Here is a 26,612-nt window from a genome sequence, read left to right on the forward strand (position 1 = left end):
CTGGACATCAGATCACATTCCTTCCCTGCAAAAATCCCTTCTGTGCTTTTGCACTGAAATAAGAGTAAAAATCTCAACTTCTCCACGGCTTTGTCTGAGCCCTCCCTGCTGGCCAATCTCATTTCTCTTCTCTTTCTTTCTGTTTTACTGGGTTCCAGCCACACACTGGTTTTGTTACTGTCCCTCAGACATCCTAAGCTGGTTCTTCTGTCAACACCTTAGCACTTCCAGACCTGTCTTAACACGTCTCTTTGTGGAGAGGTCTTTCTCTTTGAACCACGCTTTCTAAGTAGTGCTCCTGCTGCTGACACTTCATACTCACCAAATCACTGTTTCTTTCCTTCAGAATGATGATGACAATCAGATGGGTTTTTCCCCCCCTTTTGGTCTGTTTCTTCCACTAAAAGTTCCAAAGGTAGGAACTTGGCCTTGATCCCTGCAGTATCTCCATTAGCAAGAACAGAGAATGACATGCTGCAGAAGTCAGAAATATGATTGTTGGATGATGCAAGTGAATCCTATTGGTTAATATTAATGCCCAAAATAAACCCCTTGTGAGTATGAGCAAGTTAGGTTCACAGTCCACATTTTCTTGGGCCTGATGACTATTGAGACACAAAGCATCAGAGCAGGATCAACCCATCCTTGGTGGGGAGGGGGACGTGGGCTAGAGTTCAGGTTTCAAATTAATGAAGTGAACTGTGACCACTGCAAGAATTCTCGAGAAGGAAGTCCACCTTCCGCTCTTTCTCTTTCTTTTTATTAATTCAGTTGCAAATATGGGCCATGATACAAGTTCTGACCAAGACTTTTTAACCTAAGTTTTATTGAAAATGGAGTAATGCTTTGTTAGCTTTCTCCCAGTGTTCCTTTTCTGCCAAATGGCTATCATTTCTTTCTTGAGTAATAAAGTCTATAGATGTTTCAATTGGTATGAGGTAAGATCTTATATATTAATTTTTATGCTTTTCTTCCTTCTCCATATTTCCTGACACTTTTCCTAGCACTGAAGGGTCTACATTGATACAAAGAAAATTAGGATTATTAGATCCAAAACTATAAAGGAAAGAAATAGTTAAGTGCAGGTTGGTTTGTTTCTGTCCTTCAAACATCCTACAACTAACTGGTTTTTGCATCAGGAACCAGTTACTCATGGGGTTTAATTAGGATCAAAAGCAAAGGTTCTGAGGGGAACTGAGCAGCCCCCCCCCCACTTATGAGTTTGTGCAAAAACAAAGCTTGCAAAGAAAACCAGGGTGGGGGTTGCTGAGGGCAGGGGGTGGGGATAGCAGAAGCTCTGGCCCACCCTACTCCTCCATGGAGCACAGAGAGATTTATGTGGGACAGGACCTGAAAGGGCCAGACTGGGATCCCCCAGGGGGAGATGAGGCAAAGGATAGACAGTGGACAGACAGCCACGTGGAAGCCAAGCTAAAGCTATCGGTAGCACCTCTCTCTATTCATTCCCTGGCAAAAAGCCAGTAAGGTGGGTCCTCACCTGTGTCAGGAGAGGTCTTACCTATGTCAGGAGGGGGGACTTTCCTCCACAACTGCCTGGAGTTCACCCCTCAGCAGGAGGACCCCTCTGTGACCTGAGACTTTGCAGAGCTCCCAACTAACCATCCCGGTTGGAAGTCACCTTTGGGCACACACACAGGGTGAGGTCCTTGGCCCCCTTGGAGAGGCAGAGATACACGAAACGACACATATCTGGGTAGTGCTGGGAGCCCGGAAACTCATACCTTGTACAGAGACATAGCTCACTGGGAGAAGATGGGATCTTGCAGAATGTTGATCCATATGCCTTTTGTCCCAAATAAGCCCAAAAAAGATCTCACTTCTAATTTGGGGACCTCATGTAAGGTGCTTCTTGGAGCACTCGGGTCTTGAGAAAGAAAAAGGGGCTAAGCAGTTTTTATAACGTAAGGATCCAAAAGGTAAATAAGCATGCGCTGTTGGCCAGCTACTGACCTCATCACTGCAGACATGTGAGCAGCAGATCCAGCCCCCATCTGACCTTGAGGGGGTAAATACTCCGTACTGTTCAAAAGAGTCCTTACCCTCCCTAGCCTCTTGGAGACGCACAATCCTACCAAATTATGGAAGCCAGAGGAACCCCGAGAAGCACAGCAACCGTTAGCACGGTGAAGATGTCTTGCAACTTGACTTGCTTTCATTATACATCATCCCCTCTTGAAAAGGGACTTGGCAGCCCTCACAGCCCACCTCTCAGTGGGAAGCTGCTACTGTGGTTTCCCTTTCCTTCCCCCAAGGAGAAAACACCAACACTCTAATACGTTAGCAAGTTATTAGGAGCATGAGGTGTCTAACCACTGGCTGCCTCTTCCTCCTTATTCCTGCAGGGGCCGTGGCCCTCTGGCTCTTGCAAGCCTCTGAAGCTCCGAGGGCCCTGCATTCTCTGCTCGCTTCTTGGGCCTGTTGTGAAAAGCTGGCAGGGACACCTGTCGGCCTCTCCGCCTGGGGCAGCAGCTGCAGACACACAGTCTGAGGGAACGTGGGGGGACTCGGGGCTGCCCTATTGGCGCCTGCCTTTCCCCTCTTCCTGAAAACACGGGTTCTTTTTTCCTTTCTTTTCCTTTTCCCATTTCATTTCCGTGACCCACAGAGCTCAGGCAGTTGGGTTTGCCCTGTGTCGTTGATCTCAATGCTCATTGTCCACAAACGCTGCTATTTGGAGGTGGGACTGGATCCTGGTTTCCAGATCACGTGGACATGACGTGTGACAGTGAGCACTTGGAGAATTCGCAGTGACCAGCGGTCGGTCGGTCCGCCTTCCACCCTGCCTTGCACGGAAGGGTTAAGCTTCAGGAGCGTGCGGGGCCCAGAGCTGGTCTCTCTCCAGGGCTCACAGGCTCATAGGCTGCAGGGCTTTTACCATATTAGGAGTGTGTGAAGTGAGCATTCAGCTCGGGTGTACACAGCAGGAGCTCTCCTGTCAGTCTGAAATGCAGGCCCTATATTTAGCAACAGGCGCTGGGGAATAGCAGCTTCACGTGGGAGTGGGTGGCTGGGATACAGATGTGTAGTGAAGCTCCACTCCAGTCCCTGGAGAGGCTTTCCACCGAAGCCCTGGGAGAAGGCTGGCCTCTTCCTCCCTCCACCTCATCCAGAGTGTCTGGATGGCATCTTCGGCAAGTCTGGGAAGGACATCTAGTCCCTTTCATCTCTGCTGCTTTGTCTTCACATGGAGGGAAGGAATCCTGATCCCAAGAGCCATCCCTCAAAATGCTATAAACAGTGGCCCTTCTCCCTCCAGTCCTCTCCTCCTCTCTGGTGTCACATTAACTAACCACTAATAAGATGAGTGGGCTAATGTTATTGCCTTATGACTTCTCGACTTAGGAAATAAATGGAAGGAAGCACCTCCCTTTGGTTTTGTGGGAAATGTATCTTTGGTTCATTTCAGAAGCCCTTGGGTCTAAACATGCGGCTTCTTTCATAAAACATAACTGTACACGTAGAACATAATCATTACATATGGGTTGAGTTCTTAGAGGTCCATGCAAATGGATGCAACGTGCTAACTTCCTAGGAGAGTCAATACCCAGGAAAACCCGTCTTGTAGATGAAGTTTCGCTCACCTGGTGATACGGAAGTAAGTGCCTTGTTTTGCCAATGGATGGGGGCTCTGTTTTAAGGGTGATTTGTTCATCCAGAAATATTTGGTTCCAGGGGCATCTTTTGCTCTCTTTCTCTCCCTCATCTCAATGTCTCTCCCTCTCTTTCTCTCTATTTCCCCCTTTCTCTCTCTCTCTCTCTCTCTGCTAAATCTGCCATTTCAATCAACCGAGACTCTGGGTTAAACGGATTGGCCAAGGTCATTTCTAACTGTGAGCCTTGGGAAACGTTTAGAAATGGGATTCTCCTTGTTTCCAAATACTGACATCTGCTGCCAATCCACTAATTTCTTCAGATTATTTGGTAGTTAGCTACAGAGTTTTAATCAGACTATTGCATAGGGCCTGAAGCCTCTGGTTGGGAAATTCATTTGAATAAAATTCAAAGCCATAGCCTCTTAAACCACCGTCGACGGTCACCAGAAGGCTTTAGCCTCAGAGTTCCGGGTAGGATGCAATGATCGGGCCACAGCGATGGCTTTGGGTGAGAGCCACAACCCGTAGTGGGACCTAAGATGTGTGATCTGGTTAGAACTGCCAACCACCTGGTAAATCTGTGCGCTTTCGGAGGCTGCACGAGGTATCGGGGATCCTTAGAGCAAAAGAACCTAAGTAGGTCAGCGCCCTCTTTCGTGTGCTGTCGTAGGGCTGATCATTACCATCCACCACAAGCATGTACAGAGGACATAAAATGCACATTTTGACCAGATACGGAAAAAGAGAAGGCTCTTCGGTGCAGACCCAGAGGCAACCGGAAAAGCTGAGGTGGGGCAGGTATCCGGGATGGTGGCAGGGACAAAAGAGGAGGCAAAAGGGTGAGCCTCGTGTACTGATAGCTAGAGACCGAAGCCCAGGAAGGAGAGGAGGACCCCACCAGGAGGAGCTGGAGAAGAGGACCCCACCAGGAAGGAGCTGGAGAGGAGGACCCCACCAGGAGGAGCTGGAGAAGAGGACCTCACCAGGAAGGAGCTGGAGACAGGGACCCTATCAGGAAGGAGCTGAAGAAGCGGACCCCACCAGGAAGGAGCTGGAGAGGAGGATCCCACCAGGAAGGAGCTGGAGAGGAAAACCCCACCAGGAAGGAGATGGAGTGGAGGATCCCACCAGGAAGGAGCTGGAGAGGAAAACCCCACCAGGAAGGAGCTGCAGAGGAGGATCCTACCGGGAAGGATCTGGAGAGGGGGACCCCACAAGGAAGGAGCTGCAGAGGAGGACCCCACCAAGAAGGAGCTGGAGAGGAGGACCCCACCAGGAAGGAGCTGGAGAGGGGGACCCCACCAAGAAGGAGCTGCAGAGGAGGATCCTACCAGGAAGGAGCTGGAGAGGGGGACCCCACCAGGAAGGAGCTGCAGAGGAAGATCCTACCAGGAAGGAGCTGGAGAGGAGGACCCCACCGGGAAGGAGCTGGAGAGGGGGACCCCACCAGGAAGGAGCTGCAGAGGAGGATCCTACCAGGAAGGAGCTGGAGAGGGGGACCTCACCAGGAAGGAACTGCAGAGGAGGATCCTACCAGGAAGGATCTGGAGAGGGGGACCCCACCAGGAAGGAGCTGGAGAGGGGGACCCCACCAGGAAGGAGCTGCAGAGGAGGATCCTACCAGGAAGGAGCTGGAGAGGGGGACCCCACCAGGAAGGAGCTGCAGAGGAAGATCCTACCAGAAAGGAGCTGGAGAGGAGGACCCCACCGGGAAGGAGCTGGAGAGGAGGACCCCATCAGGAAGGAGCTGGATTGGGGGACCCCACCGGGAAGGAGCTGGAGAGGAGGACCCCACCGGGGATGGCTGGTCCGCAGAGGCCTGCAGGTGGAGCGTGGCGATGGGGAACCTCGGGATGGCAGTGTTTAGAGGCTGACGACCCGGTGCCAGAGACCTGACCCTGGAAGACCAGACACCCGGGAGTCGGGTGGGTGGTAGTTTGGTGGGGGTGTGGGGAGAGCGAGAGGGGAATGCCATGCAGACGTGCATCCAATGAGGAATTAAAATACTTAGGACTTCAAGACGAGCGTTCAGGCATAGACAAATCAGCAAGAATCTAGCTTCCAGATAATTATAGCTCATGATAATGATCATGATAACGACCGCTTATTGCCCACCGTGTGCCAGGCACTGGAAACACGGAGCTAAGCACATTGCAAGCTCTGTCTCGTCTGATTTTACAGTGACCCCCTGACCTTGATTCTCTCGCTCATCACTGAATGTCTGAGGAACCCGAGGCCCAGAGAGGCACTTGGTTAATAAGTGGTAGAGCTGAGCTTCCAATCCGGAGTCCTCTGCCGCGAGCCCCAGGACGCGGCAGCTCCATCACACTCACTGCCACACGCTGCAGACCTCGACACATTTAGTTTAGGTCTTGATCTCAGGAAAAAAGTAGTTCTGTCTCGAGAACTGTTCTTTTTCTCTCTGCGAGACAGACCTGATGCTGTTTATTAAACAAAGGGCTTATGACAGGTAAGGCATTGGGCTACGCGCTAGGCCTATGGGGTCAGTGTGACACAGGCCCTCAGTACTGCGGTAGGCAAATACGTAAATCAAGCGCAATGTATAGGTGCTTAAAGGGCTGGATATTAAGTGCTGATGGGAAAGCTAAGGGAACCAGAGAAAGCCTGAGGAGGTGATACTGAGGAGGCTTGGGGGAATAGGAGCAGCTTTGCCAGGGCACAAGGCAATGAAGTGTAGTCGAGGTGAGAAGGGACAATTCCTTGGAAATATGAATCATCAGAGATCTACAAGCAGCCTGGTATAGGTAGGTGGAGTGATGGGAAATGAATCTAGGGAAGTAGGTGGAAAGTCATATTATAAAAGGCCTAACATGCCACAAAAAGGAGGTGAAGGTCCATTGAGTTCTGAAACAGAGCTCCTGAAATCTCCTTGTACTAACATCAGGACTGGTCTCAGGGATGATTCTGCAGGCCAGACCTAGAAATGATAGCTTGGGGGAGGGGAGTGGGGTAAAGGAGAGATCCAGAGATGAGCTACCAGCATATCCTGATCAGACCCAGACAAACCAAGTCTAATAATTTGTCCTGCAGGGTCATAACTGTCTTTTGGAATAGATAGTAAGCTATCCACCTTTGCTCTACGACACCCTGAGCCCACTAGTCTGAGTTTCTAATGAAAACTTGTTTCAGGACTCCCAAAGATTTCCAATTTCCTTTTCACCTTCCAGAAGCTGATTAAATTAAGCACTATTGACAACCAGGCTCTTCAAATAGAAACTCATTTAAAGGGAACCACAGTCAGAATAGCACACGGAAGGTCACCCTTTCTGCCGCCCTCCCGGGTTCTAGAGATAGGATCCTCCTGGACGAAGCTGTCGACTAGCAGGTTTCCCTGGTGAACCCCTCTCCCTGCCTCCCGAGAACTGCTTGCTGAAGAAAATCCCAGAACCAGACCGACTCCTTTCACTTTTATTTATTTATTTTTTTAAAGATCCTATTTACTTATTTATTTGACAGAGAGATAGAGACAGAGAGCACGGGCAGGGGGTGGGGCCGAGGGAGAGAGAAGCGAGGAGCCCCATGCAGGGCTGGATCCCTGCACCCCGGGATCATGATCGGAGCCAAAGGCAGATGCTCAACTGACTGAGCCACCCAGGCGCCCCTTACCTGTGATTTTAGGTTGATTGCTTTAACTTTAAATGCGGGATAAAAATCTCAAATGGGCACTTGACAATGGCTAGTAATCCTACCCTGCTTCCCTAGGAAGTACACTCAGCTATTCTTCTAGATGCTTCCTTCTCCTGGCTCCTCTGACTTCCCACCTGTGCCCCCTTCTCAACTGGTGACTTCATCTTATGATGGTTTGGAAAACCAGATTGGACCTGTCCTCCCTCCAATCTTCCCTCCAGGTCTATTACACCTGTGCCCCTCTGTGTTGCCCTTGGGCTCTGCGATCGATGCCCCATTACCGCCTGCAGGACGTGACCCCTCCCGTGACCCCCTGTCTCTTCTGCACCCATCTTCTTTTCCCGCCTTGGACCGCTGGTGTGGAATCACATGCTAGCATCACCCACGTGTGAAGACAGAGCTTGAGTTTCCCGGGCCTATGGTGCCTCCAAACATCGCATCATTTCCTTTTTTTTAAAGATTTTATTTATTTATTCATGAGAGACACACACAGAGAAGGAGAGAGAGGCAGAGACACAGGCAGAGGAGAAGCAGGCTCCACGCAGGGACCCCGATGCAGGACTTGATCCCAGGACCCCAAGACCAGGCCCGGGGCCAAAGGCAGCACTAAACCACTGAGCCCCCCGGGGATCCCCATCGCATCATTTCTGAGCCCTGCTTCACAGTGAGAGTCTAGAACAGGTTAGGTCTGGGCTCCTACCTCCCATTCCAGGAAGGCCCCCCACTTTGGCTTCTTTCTCCCATTACTCGGGGGACACTGCCCTTGGTGGCTCTGCACCTGCCCTGATGGCCTGGCAGGGTGTGGGGGGAGCACACACTCTTGCTGCCTGGCTTCACCTGGAATCTGTGGTCACAAGCTACTCATGGGTCTTTAACGTGGGTCTTTAACGCTGCCTTTGGGGTGTTGCTGGTCTATCCACACCCCTAATCTCCCGAGCATTGAATACCGTATACCTTCTCCGCTCTCCGCAGACCCCCGTCCCTTCCCATTTGCACTCCGCTAACTCACCTTGCTTCCCACTACCTTCCGGATTTTCAGAAGCCTGAAGCCAGCGGAGGAGAACGCCCAGGGAGGCGCCCAGCAGGAACCCCCGACTTGTCCCTGTGCTCCACCTCCTGCCCTCTTATGGCAGGTGCCCATCGCTGAGCCCTCCTCTGGGGCACTCCTCTCCTCTCCCCTCCCCACTCACGTCGGGCAGGCAGCCTGTCTTCTCGCATCCCCCGCATCCCCCCTCCACCAGGTTTCTCCCAGCAGCCGGCTGAAACAGCATCACCAAGTTTCTCTTGCCCCCTCCCCTCCCCTCCCCTCCGCTCCCCTTCCCTCCCCTCCCCTCCCCTCCAGCAGCGACTCCACTTCTCTTTTCCCTCCTCGCCTGCTCCTTCCAAGGAAGCCCATGCTTGTTACCCCCTGTTTCTCTCCTCCTACTCCCTGGAGTCCTTTCCAGTCGGGCTCTCACACCACCCAGGAGATCTCTCGATCTACCCCAAGAAAACTCATCCTAATGCGATCAACAACAGCCTCTGCCTAGCTAAATCCACAGGTCAAGGCCCTTGTTTGGTGCATCAGCCTCGTGCACACATCTCTCCTGAACACCTGCTTCACCTGGAAACCAGGACTTCGCGCGTGTCTACTTCCCATTTACCTCCTGGCACCTCCGGTCACACCCCCTTCTGGGTTCTTCATCACTGCCCTAATGTTGGAGACGAGTGAGATCAACCTGTGTGTAAGTCTGGTCTCTTTCCCTGCGCCCTCCCTCTTGCTGGTCTCATCCAGTCACACGGTTTTAAAGTCCATACAGGTGCCCTGATTTCATACCACCCCCTGTCCTCTTTCCTGACATTTGGATTCGTATAGGTGTCCAAGTGCCCGGGGTCCCAGGATCCAGTCCCACATCGGGCTCCCTGCAGGGAGCTGCTTCTCCCTCTGCCTATGTCTCTGCCTCTCTCTGTGTGTCTCTCATGAATAAATAAATAAAATCTTAAAAAGAAAAAAAATAAATAAAGGGCATACTGAGATGTCCCCTTCCTGTTTGGGTCTTCCCTGACCAGTCTGTCTAAGGGTTCCCCCCACCCCCAACACGCCCCTTCTCTTTGCCCAGCTTTATCTTTCACCTTAGCACTTCCTACACTCTCTTCCATCCTATATATTTTATCTTAGGATCTGCCTCTCCCACTGGAGGGAAAGCTCCAAAAGGCAAGGATTTTTCAATTATTTCATTCCCCACGGTATCCTCTGTGCCTTAGTTTTCTCACCTGTTAACAGGCTGAGGAAGATAAGGACAGAGAAGGCCTAGAACCTTTTTTGTTGCCTCGGCAGAGACTGAAAAGCCAGAGCTGGATTTAATCAGAGTTAAGTGTACCTCAGCAATCCCTTTACTCTCCCAGCTTCCCACTTCATTATCCTTAAGATTTTGGAAAAATGAAGAATCTTTGGGACTCATTTTCCTAACTACAAGTAGGGAGTCCTAAAGTATCTCCCTCCATTATTAAGACTAAAGGGTAATGCATGTATAGCATAGAGACCAATGCCCAGAACCATAGACAGCGCTCCATCAAGCTCTCAGTTATTATTTTCATTGCACTCCGTATTGTTTGTGGACACCCTCTCCTCTCTGCTTCCATAATGCTTTCCCCTCACACCTCTATGGAAATCTAGGGTTTGTGCGTGTTTCTTAAAATGGAGCATACCTTCACTCGCTCACACTCCAAGCCCCAGCAGGAGCACCGGCATAACTGTATCTTGAATTCAGAAGGGACATAGAGAGGGGTGAGCCCCCACTTAGAAGAAAACCCACTAATTCTATATAACCAGGTCTTATCAAGCAACCTCCGAACTTCTTGCTTAGGAAACCAGATTTCAAACACATGATCTTGTTTCCTAGTTTCTCGTGCACATGCACGTAGGCTGCTTCTCTGTCTGCAGGTAGGGGACACGTTCACACTGCAGGTTGTCGAAATGCACTTACGTTTGATTTTTTAAATGACATCACCGTAATCGCTTAACCCAAAATCCCAGGACTTACTCAGCACGAAAAATAGAGGCTGGCCTTTGGTAATTCTTTGGCTCCGACACGAATCAATGATGCCTGGGAAAATGAGTCTTTTTTTCTTTTTCTAAAATATTAATCAACTGTCCTTCACTAAAATAGATTGATTTTAATGGAAAAGAAATAGAAATTGATCCTGATCCCAAGTTTGCTGTGCATGAGTCTTTTGACAACTATGCAAATAAAAAAAATCAATTTATGCATAAGTAAAAAGAATGATAAAAAATTAACATTAATGAAAATTGAAAAATAGAGTCCTACCAACCAATTTTCATTTGGGGACATTTCTTTGCCCTCTTTGGTTTAGCAGAGTTTTAAAGCTCCTCTGCTTAGAGGTAAAAGAAGAAGTTTTCAGCTTCCTGTCTGTATTATACAAAAGGATGTCCTAGATCCTCTGATCTTCCCCAGGACACAACCCCACCCAAGGCTGGAGGGAAAGGCCTTTTGTCTTAGATTCCAGGCTTCCCTCCTGCAGTTTCCTCCTGACTTCACCTTCAGACAACTCCTTCCTCTCCCTCGGACCTTCTGTGTACTCTCACTTCCTTCCACTCCCTTCCCTGACCCCCTTCCCACTCAGACCTGCCCTTGAGTAAACATATGCATCCTGAAATATTATTGATTGATTACACCTCTTGAGTTGTTTCTGTGCTAAGTAGCATTTTATCAGAGGGTAAGTCCCCTTTTGGTTAAAGTCAATGAAAGAAAATCCAACTTGTGATATTGTATCCATCAGCTCTCTCCCGGGGCAAGAGCTCCTCTGAAGAGGAGATTCTTCCAAAATTTATGTATGACGTGTAGGAGGTACATCCGCTTCGGAGCAAGCAAGCTGGGGTTGCTCTCCCGTTCTGTCTGCTAAGTGGCTCTGTGTAGATCACTGAACTTCACTGAAACTCAGCTTCTTCATCTATAAAATGAAAATTGAAATGTCTATTTGAAGGGTTGCTGAGAGGATTAGGTCAGCTACATGGAGCCCTTCTAGCAAGGATCCTGACACACAGTCGGTATTCAGGAAATGAATGTGTTTCTCCCCCCACTTTTCCTTATGCCATTAGACATGGATCCATGGCATTTCTTAGGACCCCTGCCAAGCTTTCCATAATTACTTAGAGCTCACTAGGGAGACACTGAATTGAAATTAGACGGATTTCTGTAGTAGACAAGGGTCTGGGTGAACTTCTGGGGCTATGGTTGCTGAAGGACTTATTTTGAGAGGCAAAGGTGATCCAATCAGCAACTATCAGTGACTGAGAATAAAATATAGAGTGGGAAAAGGTCTCACTGGGTGCCTACAATGTGGTAATGAGTAACTAGATAGGAAGAAGGTTCAGGGACCTCATCAACAATATCCATTGTAAATCTTCTGTGTGCTAGGCACTGGGCAAAAAATAAAATAAAATAAAACACACATATCATGAAGACAACAATTACAACACTATGCAGCTATAACAGGGGACAAATGGTGGAGGATACCGAGAACTATTCTAGCATTAGATATTCCAGAGAACTAGATGATATTATAATTGGGTATTTAAGTTATCTGTTGCAATGTAACAAGCTACCCCAAACTTAGTGATGTGAAATGACAACACTCTTAATATGCTCATTGATTCTATGGGTCAGAAATTCAGATAGGGCACAGCAGGGATGATTTATCTCTGCTTCACGATGTCTGGGGCCTCAGCTGGGGTGAGTTAGACACCTGGGGCCAGAATCATGTGGAAGGTTCTTCGTTAACATGTTTGACACCTGGGCTGGGCTTAGCTGGTACTGCATGTCTTTATGTGGCCTCTCTACGTGACTTGAGCTTCTCATGACATGGGTTTCAAGAGGGAATAAACTAAGAGTCAACATTCCAAAAAAAACAGGCAGAGCTGAATGGCTTCTCATGACCTCCATGGAAGGATAACAGGGAGTAAAACATTAAGAAAAAGACAAACTGTTTAGGGGGCTGGCCTTCCAAATATGATTGATGAAGTGTTGGAATAAGGGTCTGAGGAGTGTGGCTAGGAGACATCAAGAGTGACTTCACATATATGCCTTATTCAAGTACTTTGTTTTATAGGTAATAGTCATTGGAAAATTTTGGATTTGAGAATATTTCATAAATATTAGGAAGGCAGCATGAAAGAAGGTTATTTGAAGGAGGTGGGGCTGGTTAAAGAAAAACCACTTAGGATACCACTGTAATAGTTAAAGGAATAAAACCGTCAGGCATTGGCAGTGAGAACTCACAGAAAGGGACAGCTTCAAGAACTAGTGGGAATAGAATAAATAGAGCATAATGAATTAAAATGTGGTGCCAGGAAGTGGAAGGACTCAGAATAGTCTCTCAAGTTTCTTTTTCAGGTGCTGAGGTAAATAGTAATGCTATTTGAAGAAACTGAGAATATCAGAAATGGATTAGTTTTGTGGAAAAGATGGATTCAATTTTGGGTGCTAATGCGTCACTCACAGAATATGTCCAACAGACAGCTGCACTTATGAATCAGGAGCTCAAGGGATGCCTGGGTGACTGAGTGGTTGAGCATCTGCCTTTGGCTCAAATCATGATCCCGGGGTCCTTGGATCAAATCCTGCATCGGACTCCCTGCGGGGAGCCTGGTTCTCCCTCTACCTAGGTCTGCCTCTGTCTGTGTCTCTCATGAAAGAATAATTAAAGTATTAAAAAAGAAAAACAAATGAACCAGGAGCTCAGGAAAACACAGCCTGGCAGAATCGAATTGAGAGTCATCTCAATTGATGGCAGTTGATACCATGAGATTCAACTCAATTGTCTAGGAAGAATAGGAATAGAAGTCTAGGAAGAAGGAATAGATGGTTCCTCCAAGATCTGTAACATTTCCATAATGGACAAAATAGAGATGATTTCAGAAAACATTGAGAAGTACTTAGAACAGTGGGGCAACAATGGGAAGAAATCGATGTCATAGAAGTCAAAAGAAAAGACAAATTCAAGAAAGAGTACACAGTCAGCAATGGTAATGCATCAGAGAGGGCACGGACAATGAGAAGTAATACGCATCCTTTGCAGATAACGGGGCCACATCCATAGCTGAAGGGATTAATCCCCAGCAAAGAAAATGGATAAGTCACGGCAGGCACCCTGACATGGGAGAGACTGTGTTTGGTACAAGTTACCAGATTGGAGACTCAGGCACAAGGACCAAGAAAGACACCCCATAACATCAGTTAGTGGCAAAGACGACGGGGGGTCTCAAGCCAGGTGAGAGCACATTTTTCAAATATATGCTCAAGGCTGGAGTTGGGTGAAGAGCAAGGGAGAATTGATGTTAAGCCTCAGAATTGCTTAAACACCTTCTGTCCTGGCAACTATGACAAGGCCAGACCTACAGGTGAGAGGCAAATGACAAGCTTCATGGGAGCCATCTTTTCCACTTAAATTATTTCTTCGCAACTTGGATTCATCATTGCGATTTCAGTTGAAAGGACCTTAAACCCAACTCAAACTAGCTAAAGTGAAAAGAGAGAGACTTTAGGAGAACATCGGTGTATCTCTCACAAAGAAAAGTCCGAACAACCAGATCACAGGGAGCACTGACATGCAGGAGAGAGAGCATGAGGAAAACAGATGCTAGGGAGTCAGGCTCTGCGGGCACTCTTCTGCGCTTGCTCCTCTGAGTTGATTTCAGTCTCTCTACATAGACCACTTCCTCACTAATGGCACTTAAGTTTTATATCTTGTAGTTGCCACCATTCAAGAGGGCCAGTTCTAAAAATATCTCAGGGACAGACTCTGATTGGGTCTGGTGCCCACTTGTGGATGAATCAAGAGTGACTAAGAATCACATTTCTGGAATGGAAAAAATAGGGAGGAGCTGGGTTGACAAACCAATGGGCACACAGTCTACATCCTCAGCATCAAAGATGATTTACTATTGTCAGAAGGCCTGCTTCCCTCTGCTCGAGAGGCTTATTAATAGGGCGACCAGATGTCCTAGTTCGTCTGGACAGTCCTTTTTACACCTGTTGTCTCAATGCAATTATTAATAGCACCCTTTTCACTTTCAAAAATGCCCTAATTTGGAAAAGAGATTATATGATCATCTTATATATTGGTGTTATGGCTCTGAACCCGCCAACGTACTGGAGGAAACGGGCTTGACAAGGTGTGAAAGCTACAGATCTTAACCTCCTTCCGGGTAGGCTGTTCCTTATGTGGCACCTCAGTACCCAGCCCATACTTGGCCCTCAGTAGATGTTGAATCAATGATCAAATGCTATAAAAAGCTTTTCTCTCCTGAAGTATTTATAAAGTCATATTTGACTTACAGTTCTCTTTGCATTATCTGATATGATTTCCAGATCCTTTACCACCCCGATCACTCTCTTCTAGATACATTCAGTTTTTCCAGAAGACCCACAAGGCAGAGTCCAAGAAGGCATTTTGGCTATGATTAAAAAAAAAAAAAACAACAGCAGGTAATAATCTCATTTCTCTCCTTCAAGAAAATTATATTTCTATTAATATCAGGCGAAGATTGTTCGGGCTTTTTTGGCCATGTCACCCTACTGACTCACATGCAGTGTCTCATTAATTATTTTTAATTAGGTGCAGCCTTAGCATTTGAAGTCTGAACGGAAAAAGGTTTTTTATACTTTTCCGCTAAGTCAAGTCTCTTCTACCATTTTTAATGTCACCAGTTTATTGAACCGTGTTACAGCCTTGCCTTATCCCTGTTAAAGCTCATTGTGTTAGATGCAACATGCCTGTGGAGTTTTTCAAATATATTTGGATAATAACTTAGATATCCAGGATGTTCTTTGATGCTTCCATCTTGTTCTGGTTCTCACCTAATGGATGGACATCACTTGAAAGTGGCAGTCACTAGAATTGAACCTGAACCCTTTAAAGAACAGTGTCACTGATCTCGTAGCCGGGTGGGTGACCAAGAAGTTACAAGAATGCACATCGCCTCCAAAAGAGAATTCTGAGGAAACAGAGGTGCCCTGAATGCAAGAGCTGCCCTGCTAACATATTTCCGGGGTGCTGGCAGGTTTAGACTGAGAGGAAAATCAACTGTCCAGGATGATTGGGATTGTTTGTTTATTTTTCCTAATCACCTTTATTTTTATTTTTTTTCCAATTATTTGAGAAATAATTGACATACATCACTGTATAAGTTTAAGGACTACAGCATGATGGTTTGATTTACATTTATTTTTCAATGACTACCACAACAGGCCTGGCTAACATCCATCTTGTCATATAGATAGAACAAAAAGAAAAGAGAGAAAAAAAAAAGAGAAAAGGAAAAAAAATGTTCTCTTCATGTTGAGAACTCATAGACTTTAGTCTCTTGACACCTTTCCTACCTATCGTACAGCAGTGTTAGCCGTAGTCATCATGTTGTACGTGACATCCCAGTGCTTATTTTTCTTATAAGTGGAAGTTGGTACCTTTTGACCACCTTCCTCTTCCCCTCTTCCCACCCTGTGCCTCTGGTAACTGCAAGTCTGATCTCTTTTCCTATGAGTTTTGTTTTTCCTTTAAATTCCATATGTGAGTAAGATCATAGTGTATTTGTCTCTCTTTATCTGATTTATTTCATTTAGCAGAATATCTTCAAGGTCCATCCATGTTTCCACAAATGGTAGGATTCCCTTGTATTTTTGTGGCTGAATTATATTCTATTGCGTAGACGTACCACAACTTCTTTATCCTTTCATTTACTGATGGACACTTAGGCTGTTTCCATGTCTTGCCTACTGTAAACAATGCTGCTATGACCATAGTGGTGCCGATAGCCCTTTAACTTAGTATTTTGGTTTTCTTTGGATATATTCTCAGAAGCAGAATTGCTGGATCATAGGATGGCCCTATTTTTAGTTTTTTGAAGACTCTCCATACTGTTTTCTGGAGTGGCTGCACCAATTTACATTCCCACTAACTGTGCACCGGGGTTCTCTTTTCTCCACATCCCCACTAACATTATAAAATTGTCTATTTTTTTATGATGTCCATTCTAATTGGCATGAGGGGTTATATCTTTGTGGGTTTTTTTTTTTTTATATCTTTGTGGTTTGAATTTGCATCCGCCTAATGGCTAGTGATATGGAGCATCTTTTCATGTACGTGTTGGCCTTTTGGATCCCTTCTCTAGCGAAACGTCTATTCAGGTTCTTTACCCATTTTGAAATTGCCCTTCCTCCTTCTCTGTCATAGATTCCCAGTGGTTGAGGCCCGCAGATTCCCCAGCAAGCCTCATGGTGTGAGATGAGAGTAGGGGCTCCTACAAAATGATCCACAATACCGGGAAGGGCTGGTGGTCCCCCTAGGTTCTCCTTTTCCACCAGAAGGACCAGAGGCTCAGGGGAGACATCTCCACGTAGTGCTGTGCTGGCTTGGGCAATTTGATCAACATACAGCTGTTTCTCCTACCCTTCTAATAGGGTCTGTGGGAGGAGCTTCCGCCTCACCCCTTTGTTCTAGGATTCTCTCCGTGGTGTCTTGTTTTGAATAGTTGTTAGCTGTTCTTCTGGGAGTGGGGGTTGGAGAGGGGGAAGGGGAGGGTAGGGTTGGGGAAGTCAGGGAAAACCTTATGTCACCATCTTGCTGACACCACTCTCCTCTCCAGGATGTTCCACTGGGCATTTCTCCCTTGGGTGGGACGTTTGACTAGATTATCTCTACAGATATTTCCAGCTCGTAAATTCCATGGACAGTACACATTTACTATTAATAGGCAGCCCTGGATTTTTTGTCTCATGCCATAGCTGAAGGACATGACATTTTCATTCACTAAAGATAGGGCAATAAAAAGATATGGACTCGTTATAATAAAATGATCTGTACCATAGTTTTTGAGGGATATATTTCTGGAAATTTTAAACCACACTATGTTCAGATATGTTTCATTTAAAGTGAGGATTGAATTTTATCCGAATAAGAAAATGAAGCTGATTGTTTATTTGTGGCTGAGTACGCATTAACAATTGCTATCATTGGTATGTACACAATGAGTTTACAGGTGTTTATTTTTTGTGAAGTGCACAAACTATCGTGCTTCTCATGGCATTTATTCATTTATCTCTATGCTCAACTATCAATTCATCTATCCACTCATGGGTGAAATGTAAATCACATCTACAGCGTAAATTATGACAATGTTATATATTGAATTGAATACTGTAACCTTCTCAAATAGCTGGTAATTGCACAATTAGCTTAGATAATTGCAGCCCCAAACCTAGATCAGCATCCTGAAGCCTGAGAAACTGCTTTGAGGCTAGAATAAAAGAGGAAATTTGAGTATCAAAGCCCCACTAAGAAAGTGCCAAATTCTAGCCTGTTTTTTATTATGTACTCTAGTAAGAACTTAGAACTTTTCCAGATGAAATTACAGTTGATTAAATATAACTTTTAAGTCCCTTAGTAGGTTATTAGGGTGGTCCAGCTGTCTTTGAGACACACTAATGGATTCTTATGTTATCATTTAGAGAAAGGCATTCAAGAAATTTCAGACAGGTGATAAATGAAGCAAAAGTAATATTTGAATTGAGAGAAAGCATAAATATCTCTTTCCAACTCTTCAATATAGAAAAAGCATTTAAGTTTATTTTTTTAATTTTTTTTAAACATAAATATATACCTTTCCTGTCCAGAGAGTCCTAATGAGTTAAACCTGAAAGACAATGGATCTTTTTTTTGGGGGGGGGTTAAATAATCCTCCATGGTGTAATTTTTTTTTGTTCTAATTATTGGGTTCCATTTTATGGAATCAGCTCTGAAGTCTAGTTTGTGCTCTTTTCCATCTTCTCCAATGTTTTCTTTACCAGCTCATTCCAGTTTGACATTGAGGAATGGAGTCGGTCTGTTGGAGCCACTTCTATTCTTACAGGAACCTCTAGTGACTTTCAGAGTGTTCTCCATTGTGCGATAGAGAAGAATCTTAGTAGAATTCTTGTATTTCCCCGTGGAAGAGTTTCACCTATGTTATGGTGATGACCAAGGATTTATTAACATTTCCTTTTTCCTAGGGAATAGTTTCTTTACATCGTAGGCCATGGAAATTCAAGGATTCATTCTAGAAGAATTTGGAGTTTCCTCTCTGTTAACTTTTTGCTTACTGAGGCCACAGGTACTTACCAGCTGAAAGCTCTCCAAATAGGGATTTCTTTTCCTTACTAACAGCCAAAAGAATTTCATTGCAGAGTAGCAGGTAAAACAACTCTCTCCTTGATGATAATCTGTATTCTCATTGTGCTTATGAGGTTTGGAGGTTCTGGTTGGAATTAAATGATAATGAGTACAGCGCACTTAATACATTAGTAGCCGTGCAAACCAGCAGATGCAAGTGACACTGATTTCTTTCTGTGTCTTAACACCCAGAAGTATATTAGTATAGCTAATTACTCTAACACCGTGGTACTCTGCATGCAATGGCATCTCAAACTGCAGGCTCTGTCTCTGTCTCCAGGGTTAATTGCTAGCACTTCCCATATTCTACGCTAACAGAATAAAGGTATTTATCAGTGTCTCCTCTGGGCTTGCATGCAATATTTTGTAAATTGATTTTCATCCACATACACTTTAGGGCTAATCCACAGATATGGGGGGGATGTCAAATTCCATTAGAGAGCTTACCTAACTCAAGTATAAGGAATGGGGATTGATGTGTCTGTAGTCTTTGCTCTGGAAAGTCAAGGGGACATTAGTAAACAGCAGAGATGATTTCACCTTGGAAGTGTCTTCTGTTCAGACCCTGGCTAATTGGAAAGTAACAGGCTAAGAGTTCAGCCCTATGTAGTTTCTTTTTTATTTTTTTTAAGATTTATTTATTTATTTATGATAGACACACACACAGAGAGAGAGAGAGAGAGAGAGAGAGAGGCAGAGACACAGGCAGAGGGAGAAGCAGGCTCCATCCTGGGAGGACCACGCGAGACTCGATCCCGGGACTCCAGGATTGCACTCTGGGCCAAAGGCAGGAGCCAAACTGCTGAGCCACCCAGGGATCCCAACCCTATGTAGTTTCTTAAAGAAAGTCTTGTCTCTTGAACAGAACATATTAGTTTGTGGATTATAAGCCTCTGAAGGGTATGAACCATGAGTGTTTCACTTACTATAAAGACTGAGGCTTCTATACCTGGTTCAGGATCAGCAAACCTGTGAAAAACAGACGATGTTGGTCTTTTTATAGACTAACTCTTCTCCAGCTAGAATTTCTGTAGAGTCCTTGGGTGACATATTACTCTTCTGCAGATGAGAATTTGCCCTTGCATAGCCGATTTTAGCCCCCACAGCCCATCTACAACATCCATCTGTTCTTCTGAGATCAGGTTACTCAGGACTTCCAAATGTTGTCCCAGATCTGCCCCCCTCTAGCCTATCTTGTGCCAGTCTCCCTGCCTTCGTTCCCCCCACCACCACCTCCAGTCCCCTGTGGATATTGTCCAACCTCCAGGGTTTGGATTCCCATGGGATTTGTTTGCACTTCTGGTGTGACAAGTACACCACCACAGCAGGACTCCACTAGTTTTTGATCTTGCACTATTATCAGGAAATGTTTTTAAGCACCCATCCCTAATACATACGTAGTTATTTATAAATTATGTAAACACACTACTGTAGAGGTACATTTTTATACATCTAGAATATATGCAAATTAAAAAGATTACATTAAGAATAAACATAATTAGAAAATATGTTGTTTTCCTCCCCACAGATCATCTTGCACATTCCCTGGAGGGTTTGTATCTCACCTCAGAGATCTCTGTATTATAGTAGTGATATTTGTTGTCCTCAACTTAGACTGGGTACTCTATGAAGGTCTAGTGTGTGGTTAACTCAGTTTTGTATCCATGGAAGTTAGCATAGCATCTTGGATATAGAAATGACATTAATGATGCTTATTTTGAATGCATCAGTGAATTTCCACCTCTGTATCTTTCCTCTCTTAGTGCTCTTCCCAAAAATGTTTTTTCTTTCTTTCCTATTCACCTGACCAGTCTACCTGTCACTCAAGGCCAAGTCCCTTATTCCTCATGAATCCTTTCTTGTCACTCTATATCTCATGATATCTCTCTTCTTACCTATAGAAATTATTGACTTTGTTGCTTACTCGACATATCCCATTCATTGTCTGATGACATATCTTGGATGACATAATTTCATGCATGTATGTTCCGAGACAGATTCCAAGCTCTTTACTTCTTTGTCTCCAACACAACACCTTACTTGTTCTCTATTTACATAAAAGTCATTCTATAAATATTCATTGAGCAGATGACAAAGTTATCAATTCACGCAACTACACTTTTTGACTCAAAATTATCTTAAGTGTGTTTGGCATTTTATCTTTTCATAGTCATTTTAAAACATCTATTCTTCCTCCAGAACCTCCCAACTGGCTCATGTTCTCACAGGGGCCCAATTTGTAAAACCCTGTGGCCGTAAATATAGGAAAAATTGGAAAGCCTAACACATCTCTTAAGCATGTGCATTAAATCACGGTTCTGTAGTTATAGGATCAAGTGAGCAGTAGGCTTCTTGAGACACAATCATGCATGTTTTAGACCATCGTGACAGAGCAAATCAACACTTTGGAGACTGACCAAAGAGCATGTAGTTTATTTTAAAACAATTTCTCAGGCCTTTCAACGTTACTATATTCTGTTTGAGATTTAAGTTCTTAAGTTCTGAGAACTCCCTTCATTCAGGAGATTCTGATGTTTTCTTTGGTCAGTTCCTTGGAATTGATCTCTCAACACATTATGATCTATAAGATTAAGAATCCAAGAGCTTTAGATATTGGTAGCCAAACCAAAAGAGGCAAAGTTCACATAAATATGACCAGCAAAACCTTCAACAAAAATGACCACTGTCTGATTAAATGGGCATGGTAAGAAGTTCTGGGTTTAACTCAGCCACACTCTCTGCAACCCTGCTTCATGCCCATATAGAGAAATAAAAAAAGCATTTTCCAGCTTAACAAAAATATTTCTAGTTGCCTAGAGCCCAGAAACGATTTCAATTTTACTTTCATGTTATAAAATCACATGATTTCTTTCTATCAAAAAACTAGTAGCATTTTTTATTCTATATAAATAGTGCTTAATTAATACTTATTGGATGACTTGGAATAGAAAGTACATGTGTCTATTGGTGAGGGAATGAGTTTCATGTTCTACTAAATATCCCATTTCCCCCTCAGTATGTATCTTGGCAGAGCCTCTTAATATATTCCATCTGCCTCTAAAAGCATTTAAAGATTTATTCTATTACCCACACAATAATGCTGAAAGGTAGGTGGGGCAGGTCTTATCCTTCAGTAAACAGATGACAAAACCAGGCTTGCAGATTTCTAGTTTTAATCTTGGAGACTCCCTCAAAGCTATGCATGTGTGCGTTTGGGCAGGGAAAGAGGAGGGGGAAATGAGTGTGGTGTAACGATGACTTTCAGAGGGACACACACAGCAAAAGGGAGGCTTCTCAGCCTTGGCACTATTGACATTTTGGGTTGGATAACTCTTTGTTGAGGGAGTTTGTCCCCAGCATTGTAGAGTGTTCAGCATCGTGTTTGGCCGTCAGTGGTGAGATGCCAGTAACATCTCCCCTCCCCGCAGTCAGAACATTCAGAAAAGTCTCCAGCCATGGCCAGATGTCTCTTGGGGAGCAAAGTTGCCCCTCCTTTGAGAAATTCTGAGCCAAAGGGAGACAGAAATGGCTTGGAATTGTCTAGTGAACATAAAAGAAGCCAGAGTCAGACCTCATAATTTGGTCATTCATTTTGTTCATCAACATTTATTGAGCTCTATTATTTGTATAAGTTATCATAAGACACTAAAGGAGGTGCAAAGATAAACAGGGCATGGCCCATCCCACAAGACATTTACGGTCTGGTAAAAAAAGGAAAAGGTCATGTAGGTGTTTATCGAATGCTGATGACGTGCAGGGCACATCCATATTGATTATGGTCCATATTGTGATGAGATCCAAGTAGGGAGATAGGGCACACTAGAAAAACAAAACAAAACTATAAGGATACTTAAAGGGTCTTCAAGCCAGTTGGAGAATAAGAGGGAAAAAAGGAAAGAACTAGGGAAAAAAGGCTAACATTAGTACAAAACTAAACGTGGCCACCTTAGGAAAGGTGTGACAAAATGGTTAATGTAATTCTGAAAATTAGTGCAAAGGAATTTTCAAAAGCAGGGCCATAGGGAAGTCAAAGAAAGCTTCCTGCACTTGGGAGTAGGAGTGGGCAGTGAGGAGAAAATTCTAGACGAGAGGAGCAAAGACACAGGTTAGCCAGATTCCATGCTTTGGATTTTCTCAAGCTCACTATGTATTTATTTCAACAGTCTTTTATTCTATTTTATTTACATTTTTGATAACCATGTATCTTTCTGTTGGTTAGCATCATGATTTGCCCCATCTCTCCTGGTCATGATATATTATATCAAGATATAAAATATATAAACATTTATATATTTATTTATCTTTCACTTCATTTTTTATTACAAAGGCACAGAGAAAACTTAGAAATTATAGATAATCAAATGAAAATTATAAAACCCACACAATCCTACCATCTAGAGACAACCCCTTCCTTCGGTTTACACTCATCATTAAACTGCTTTGCAACCTGTTATCTCTCACTTAGTGATACATTATGAACATTTTTTCCCATTTTGATAAATTCGCATGTGCGGCAACCTTTAAGGAGTGCTTGGTATTTGCACTATGTACGTGTGTCATCATTTATTGATAAATCTTCTGTTACTGGTCTTTCCTGTGGCTTTGAATTTCCCATCTCACAGGTGGGGCTGTGATAAATTGTTTTGTGGCTACATTTTTCTCAATTATTTCCTGAGAATAACTTCTAAGTAGTTTCCAATATTTTCACCCTCAAGGACTCCTTTAGCTATTGTCATCTCCTGGATCCCATGTTGGGAAATATAAAATCTACCAAATGACATTTGGTGTGAAAAAAAAATGTTATATCTTTTTTTTAATTGGAGATTTAGATAACTGCTAATCAAAACTGTGGATCAGCATAAGATTTTTAAAAAGAATATCTACTCCGTGTGGATGATATAACTCCAGCCTGAAGTACAGACCCCAGATGTGCTAGTTAGCCTCTGCAGTCTTATCATGGAGAAGCATGCTCTTTCTGTGAGCTTTCCTGAAATCTTGGAATTGGCTTCTAGGTGCTCTTTCTGCACATTTGCAGCTGCCTGATGTTGGCACCGAAGGGATACATACTTGGAGTCCGTGAGTTGCTTTAAGCTAACAAAGCAGAAATACAGGCATGATTGTTTAAATTTATTAAATGTTTACTCTGTTTTCTGTGGCCTGATGGTAGATTTCACATAATTGCCTTTTACTTGGAAATACCTTGTTCTGGGAACAAACTGTTGGGGGCAAAAGAGGTTTTAATCTGGGGTAGTTTATAGAAAAAAAAAAAAGTGGCCAAAGTCGACTATTTCTGATGGTCTGAGACCAGGAGCAGCCAAATGTGGGGAGTCCTGAAGTCATCCCTCAAATGTGTGACACAGCCTGGTTCTGTCGCTTGTCAGTGAGTGGCAGCTGCAGGGCAAATCCATGGAGAAGCAAAGAGCCTCGCTCATTTGCAAAACTGAATTCACTTTGGCCATTGCTGCTTGTCAGTTATGTTGCTTTGTTGAATGCTGTGATGTCCAGAAGGGCCTCAAACAGAAAGGAAAGAACTTCAGTGCTTCCTTGGCGTTCTAAATTCAGTTCATTTTCTGAACTGTTGGATGCCAGCGGGTTAAATGCTTTGGCTCTTGGACTGAGGTTTGGTCACACAACTCTCAGGTGGGCTCTTGCAACATTCTGAGTTCAGATTAGACTTTGCAGAGGCTGTGCATGTGCATGGTGGTGGTGCTGGTGGCAGTGGCGGTGGTGGTGCTGGTGGTGCTGGTGCTGGTGAAAGTGGTGGTGGTGGTGCTGGTGGCAGTGGTACTGGTGGCAGTGGAGATGGTGGTGGTGGTGCTGGTGCTGGTGGCAGTGGTGGTGGTGGCGGCGGTGGTGCTGATGGTGCTGGTGGCAGTTGTGCTGGCGATGGCCGGTGGTAGTGGTGGTGCTGGTGGCGGTGATGCTGGTGGTGGGATGGTTCCCAGGTTCGTTCCAGCAATAATTCGAGGCCAGATGTTTCCATGTGAGTCTTTTCCACGGTGGTGAGCCAGGTGAGCACATTGGCGTGGAGCAGCCTGAGCCTGAGCGGAAATGGGCGTCCTGCCACCAAGTGTGATGACACAGAGGCAGCTCCTTTTCTGGGGGCACCGTACATGTAGGACGCAAATCTTTATCTGTGAAAATTTTGGGCAACATTTACAACTTTCCGTTGTGTAGAGAGTAAAAGTCAGTCCAGCGTGGGCTGACAATTCCTGTCAAGGGCTCTCCTTCCTCGAAGCACCAGGAGGACTTCATTCATTCAGCCATCCCCAGGGGCCCTAGGGGGCATCGCAGCGACAGGGTCATGGAATTGGGAAGGGAGCGGGACAAGGGTGGAAGCGTCAAGCTGGAGAGGGCTCAGGTCCTTGCTCCCCGATTTCCGCCAGTGCTCTCTGGGGTGCCCAGAGCAGGAGCCACCTGAGCAGAGACCTCTGCACCCTCTTCCATGGGTGCACCGGTTCTGCCTTTGTCCAAACTCCGTGTCGGGGATCCATAACCTTTTGTTTAGTAAAAAGAACTTAAGAGGCATTAAGACGTTTTGCATCAGACTCGGGAAATAAAAAAATGACATAAGACGTACTTAATAAAAAAATAGCCCTTTTTATTATTTTAAATTTTTAATATTTGTATTTAAATGCATGCATCTGATCTGAACAATAAAAAAAAAAAAACCCAACTGGTAGTTTCACTTCACATATCTGTTCATTTGTCTTCATTTGTAGGGTCTCTTAAGAAGTATCCGTAATATTTCTGTCCGGAACATGGAGCCATTTTTCATTCCCAGGGGTCATAATTCACAGGGTTAATCCACAGCTATGTAGAGACAACTCTCAAATACAATCTCAAGTCTAGATCTCTGCTCTGAGTTATTAGACTTGTGCATTTATTTGTCTACTGAGATATCATAACGACAACTCAAAACGAACGGGCCTTAGATCAAAATCATGAGCATTATCCTAGAAACCTGGCCTCCCATTTACATTTCTTATCACGTAGCATGATCAACAGCCAAGCAAGGAATTACTTTTGACATTTCAATATCTCACCTCCTTCCCTCTCTCCTTATCGAATCCACCACTAGCTTCTATTATTTTGCATTCAAACATCTCTTGATTTCTCCCTCTTTACCTTCACCAACGTCCCAGTCCAACATCCCATCCCAGTGCTATTCCTCCTCTGGACCGTACGATAATCTCCTTACTGACCTACCCATATGCACTCTCATCTTTTTCCAATCTACATCCCAAACCATAGCCAGAGTTAGATTTTTTTGAAATTCAAATGTAATTATGACTTTTTTTTCCCACATTCTTCCCCCAATGCTTAAAACATTTCAATGGTTTCCTGATATACTTTAGGATAAAAATGGAACTCTTTAACATGGTGTATCAGTCAGAAGGCACACTCAGTGTTTAGCTGAAAATAATTTACGGAAGAAACTATTGCATAGGTGTGTGTGGGGGGGGGTAGATTTAAGGGGATCAACAAGGAATGGTGGGCCGGCCACACACTGGAGCTGTGCAAAGAGTTGCAGTCATAACAGCCTGTGACCACTGCCACACTCACAGCCCCCCAGCTGGGAGGGGCAGGAAGAAACGTGTGACTGCTTTCCTCTCCCACTTTTTGATGTCCCTCTGGTGCCTGTCGCCTGCTAAACAAAACTGGCAGTCAGAAGGCAGAGGAGCCTAGGTGATGCAGTCATAGGAGTGGGTCCTCCTGGGCACAGATCAGGGAAGAGAAGAGCAGAAAATTGATCTGGGTACAATTATAGGAGAGAATTGTTTCCTGGGCAACACCAGGAAGGGAAGAGCAGAGTTAGCCTCAGTCATTTGAAATTGATTGAAAAATTTTCAAAAGAAACCCACTGATGAGATATCACTGCCTCCCAGCTCGTTCTTTAGATGACACAGTGACAAAGCTGCTTTGGAAGACCTAGAAATAATTACTCTCTTTGTGTGCACCTTGCAGAGAACCCTGGAAGAGGCATCGCTAAGAGAAGCAGGAGGCCCCGCTAAGCATTGTGCGTGGAAACACATAGTTTCCGGGCCGATAGTTTGGTAAGCTGGTTGATCCATCAGCTGAAGGGCAAGACACTTGATTTAGTGATCCCCACCCCTCACCCCCCTCCACGTGGCTTCCACCCCT

The 26,612-nt window shown here is 44.9% G+C and overlaps 2 long non-coding RNA genes across 3 annotated transcripts in view; one reads left to right on the plus strand and one right to left on the minus strand.

Annotated features, from left to right (window-relative positions):
* The window catches only part of LOC140642505 (uncharacterized), a 94,236-nt gene that overhangs the window by 36,673 nt on the left and 30,951 nt on the right, over positions 1–26,612 (plus strand). For both annotated transcript variants that reach the window (XR_012038927.1, XR_012038926.1), the window contains exon 3: positions 26,436–26,524. This is a non-coding gene — a long non-coding RNA (uncharacterized lncRNA). The remainder of the gene's footprint in view (positions 1–26,435; positions 26,525–26,612) is intronic.
* Positions 10,679–19,439, minus strand: LOC140642506 (uncharacterized). Its single transcript, XR_012038928.1, has 3 exons — positions 19,394–19,439; positions 14,600–14,718; positions 10,679–11,213 (listed from the first exon to the last, which is right to left on the minus strand). It is a non-coding gene; the product is annotated as an uncharacterized lncRNA (long non-coding RNA).

Source organism: Canis lupus, chromosome 11 (assembly GCF_048164855.1).
Source record: "Canis lupus baileyi chromosome 11, mCanLup2.hap1, whole genome shotgun sequence".
Taxonomy (NCBI): domain Eukaryota; kingdom Metazoa; phylum Chordata; class Mammalia; order Carnivora; family Canidae; genus Canis; species Canis lupus.